Genomic DNA, 4,657 nt, shown 5'->3' on the forward strand with positions numbered 1-4,657 from the left:
AAATACTCCAAGTCCTGGGATTGTCGGGTGTGGGGCTCTGGGGAATTGGGCGGGGCTGCATGCAGAGCCAGGATGAAAATTGGCTTGTAATTCCTAAGTACCGGGCTATGCTGCTTCTGGCGGTTCTGAAGAGGGGGCGCTGAGCTCTTGGGTATGAAGTGTAACAGAACAGACTTTACCACCCGAAACTGCTGCTTCAAGTTCAGATCAGGCAAGGAACAAACCTCGTAACAACCAAAAAGACCAAAGAAGAATACACTTAAGTTGAAGACACAACACTTGATCCGAAACAAGAAGTTTGTGCCTACTCAACAGCTTTGAAAGAGCACTTCCCAACACTGCTGGTAGTCTTTGTTTTCTTCAGTGCTGTACTGTGAGATTGCCTGGTGCATCAGCAGTTGTATTCTTTATTAGCTTGGTAGATCATTTTCTCTCGCTCTTTTTTTTAATACTAGCAACTTTCATCCTTTGAAACGTGTGCTGAAAAAGAAGAATCAGCAAATACTACTGAAAGTGCAATATTTGATTATCACTTCGAGATGAGCTTTGATCCAAACCTTCTCCACAACAATGGACACAATGGGTACCCCAATGGTACTTCAGCAGCACTGCGTGAAACTGGGGTTATTGAAAAACTATTAACCTCTTATGGATTTTTTCAGTGTTCAGAACGTCAAGCTAGACTTTTCTTCCACTGTTCACAATATAATGGCAACCTGCAGGACTTAAAAGTAGGAGATGATGTTGAATTTGAAGTATCGTCTGACCGGTGGACTGGGAAACCCATTGCTATTAAATTGGTGAAGATTAAACCAGAAATCCATCCTGAAGAACGAATGAATAGACAAGAAGTGTTTTATCTGACATACACCCCTGAAGATGTTGAAGGGAATGTTCAGCTGGAAACCAGAGATAAAATAAATTTTGTAATTGATAACAATAAACATACTGGTGCTGTAAGTGCTCGTAACATTATGCTGTTGAAAAAGAAACAAGCCCGCTGTCAGCGAGTAGTTTGTGCCATGAAGGAGGCATTTGGCTTTATTGAAAGAGGTGATGTTGTAAAAGAGATATTCTTTCACTATAGTGAATTTAAAGGTGACCTAGAAACCTTACAGCCTGGAGATGAAGTGGAATTCACAATCAAGGACAGAAATGGTAAAGAAGTTGCAACAGATGTCAGACTTTTGCCTCAAGGAACAGTCATTTTTGAAGACATCAGCATTGAACATTTTAAAGGAACTGTAACCAAAGTTATCCCAAAAGTACCCAGTAAAAACCAGAATGACCCATTGCCAGGATGAATCAAAGTTGACTTTGTGATTCCTAAAGAACTTCCCCTTGGAGACAAAGATACAAAATCCAAGGTGACCCTATTGGAAGGTGACCATGTTAGGTTTAATATTTCAACAGACCGACGTGACAAATTAGAACGAGCAACTAACATAGAAGTTCTATCAAATACATTTCAGTTCACTAATGAAGCCAGAGAAATGGGTGTGATTGCTGCCATGAGAGATGGTTTTGGTTTCATCAAGTGTGTGGATCGTGATGCTCATATGTTCTTCCACTTCAGTGAAATTCTGGATGGGAACCAGCTCCATATTGCAGATGAAGTAGAGTTTACTGTGGTTCCTGATATGCTCTCTGCCCAAAAAAATCATGCTATTAGGATTAAAAAACTTCCCAAGGGCACGGTTTCATTCCATTCCCATTCAGATCATCGTTTTCTGGGCACTGTAGAGAAAGAAGCCACTTTTTCCAACAATCCTAAAACCACTAGCCCAAATAAAGGCAAAGAGAAGGAGGCTGAGGATGGCATTATTGCTTACGATGATTGTGGGGTGAAACTGACCATTGCTTTTCAAGCCAAGGATGTGGAAGGATCTATTCTCCTCAAATAGGAGATAAGGTTGAATTTAGTATTAGTGACAAACAGAGGCCTGGACAGCAGATTGCAACTTGTGTGGGACTTTTAGGTCGTAATTCCAACAAGAGGCTCTTGGGTTATGTGGCAACTCTGAAAGATAATTTTGGGTTTATTGAAATAGCCAATCATGATAAGGAAATCTTTTTCCATTACAGTGAGTTCTCTGGTGATGTTGATAGCCTGGAGCTGGGGGACATGGTCGAATACAGCTGGTCCAAAGGCAAAGGCAACAAAGTCAGTGCTGAAAAAGTAAACAAAACTCACTCAGTGAATGGCATTACTGAAGAAGCTGATCCCACTATCTATTCTGGTAAGGTCATTCGCCTCCTCAGAGGTGTTGATCCAACACAGATTGAGTATCAAGGAATGATTGAGATCGTGGATGAGGGGGATATGAAAGGTGAGGTGTATCCATTTGGCATAGACGGAATGGCCAATAAATGGAATTGCCTGCAGAAAGGGGAGAGTGTCAAGTTCCAATTGTGTGTCCTGGGCCAAAATGCACAGACTATGGCCTATAACATCACGTCCTGCGCAGGGCCACAGTAGAGTGTGTGAAAGATCAGTTTGGCTTCATTAACTACGAAGTAGGAGATAGTAAGAAGCTCTTTTTCCATGTGAAAGAAGTTCAAGATGGCATTGAGCTACAGGCAGGAGATGAAGTGGAGTTCTCAGTGATTCTTAATCAGCATACTGGCAAGTGCAGTGCCTGTAATGTTTGGCAAGTCTGTGAGAGCCCCAAGGCCGTTGCAGCTCCTCGACCTGATTGGTTGGTCAATCGCTTGAAGAACATCACCCTGGATTATGCTAGTGCTCCTCGCCTAATGGTTCTTCGTCAGCCAAGGGGACCAGATAACTCAATGGGATTTGGTGCAGAAAGAAAGATTCGTCAAGCTGGTGTCATTGACTAACCACATCCATAAAGCACATCATTAACCCACTATGATCAAGTTGGGGGGATTCTGATGAAGGGTTCTGAATATCTCCCTCTTCATCCCTCCCAAAATCTGGAATACTTATTCTATTGAGCTATTACACCAGTTTTAACACCTTCCTCGTGTTATGTTTAAAAAAATTAATAAATTTAAGAAACCATTTTAAAATTATGCACAGTTGCAGCCTGGAAAACTTATGGTGGCATCTTATAGTATCAATTTTAGGAGCTTTATTTGGTGCATTTAATGCAACTGGTAATTGCAAAATCCACTTCGCCTGTGTAAGTGAAAAATACAGACTGTTATCTTGTTGGCCCTATGAAATTCTGCACTTGATATTTAGTATATACTCTACCTTCATTACTTCTGGCAAGATGTTCTGCCTTAGCACTCAGTTGCATTCTTTTCCTTTTCTTTCCTGTTCATTATGCTTTAATTCTGAGGACCATATGAGGGTAGAATATATTACCTTTTAAAAATTACAAAAATTTGTATAGGCAATCCATTTTCTTAAGTTGATGGCCAAATGTTAAAATGTTATTTTTCATATCATTTATAATTTTGTCACAATCCACTTAACAAAGTTTGGTTAGATTTCAGTGAAAATTATCTTCCAGAGTAGTTTTTTTTCCCTGGGATGGGGGGCAAATAACTTTACTACAATTAGTATATATGGTGCAGAATTTCGTGCAAATGAAGTGTGCCAGCAGTGTGATAATTTCAACATATTTAAACAAACAAACAAAAAAAAGGACGAGTGCACAAACTTGCTGCTGCTTAGATCACTGCAGCTTCTAGGACCCAGTTTCTTTTACTGATTTAAAAACAAAACAAGAAAAAAAAAATAAAAAAGTTGTGCCTAAAATGAATCTTGTTTTTTTTATAAGTAGCCGCCTGATTCCTGTGTCCTGTGGAATACAGGCACTTGACCCTTGGTGTAGCTTCTGTTCAACTTTATATCACGGGAATGGATTGGTCTGATTTCTTGGCCCTCATCTTAAATTGGTCATATTCAGGGTCCCTGGCCAGTGGACTGAAGGCTTTGTCTAAGATGACAAGGATCAGCTCAGGGGATGTGGGGGAGGGCGCTTTTATCTTCCCCGTTGTCGTTTGAGGTTTTGATCTCTGGATAAAGGGGCCATTTATCTTTGTAAACACAAAACATTTGCTTTCTCCAGTTTTCTGTTAATTGTTAAAGAATGGAAGTGAATAAAGTTTTACTGATTTTTGAGACACTAAAAAAAAAAAATAAAAAAAGATTGGCTTGTAGCATCCCATAGCAGCCCCAGGGCCTAGAGTAGACCCTGCACCCTGTAGATGCTCAGTAAAAATAGTAACATGGAAGGCAGAAAAAGTCTTAAGCTGGCTGAGAATCCATGTTCACCATGGTCACTTGGCCCCCTATCCCTCCCCCACCACATACAGCTCAGCCTGTCTTGTCACTGGGCTCTGCACTGGTTCTGAGATGTGGAAGGTTCAGTGAATGCTGACCACCTCCCTGCCATATGTGGAACCTATGCAGCTGAACAGAGGGTCTCAGACTCCCTTGGCTACTTCCTCCTAACAGTTCCACATCACCCCTGTAAACAGCTGGACTCCACTGGGCATCCAGGATCCCCAAATTCAGTCTATGTGATATCATATCCTTTGTATTGGACATCCAACCCCACAATCCTGGCCTGCCCACTCTACCTATCCCCAAAGACAGGTTCATTTTACAAAGTCTGACCTTCTCCCTATCCATTCCCTTTTATTCCTCATGGCAGGCCTGCCTTATTAGATCACTCCCTTC

The 4,657-nt window shown here is 41.2% G+C and overlaps 1 pseudogene; it reads left to right on the forward strand.

Moving 5' to 3' along the window:
- Positions 1–358: 358 nt before the first annotated feature.
- Positions 359–3,730, forward strand: LOC144375187 (cold shock domain-containing protein E1 pseudogene; annotated as a pseudogene).
- The last annotated feature ends 927 nt before the right edge of the window (positions 3,731–4,657 follow it).

This window comes from Ictidomys tridecemlineatus, chromosome 2 (assembly GCF_052094955.1).
Source record: "Ictidomys tridecemlineatus isolate mIctTri1 chromosome 2, mIctTri1.hap1, whole genome shotgun sequence".
NCBI classification, from domain to species: domain Eukaryota; kingdom Metazoa; phylum Chordata; class Mammalia; order Rodentia; family Sciuridae; genus Ictidomys; species Ictidomys tridecemlineatus.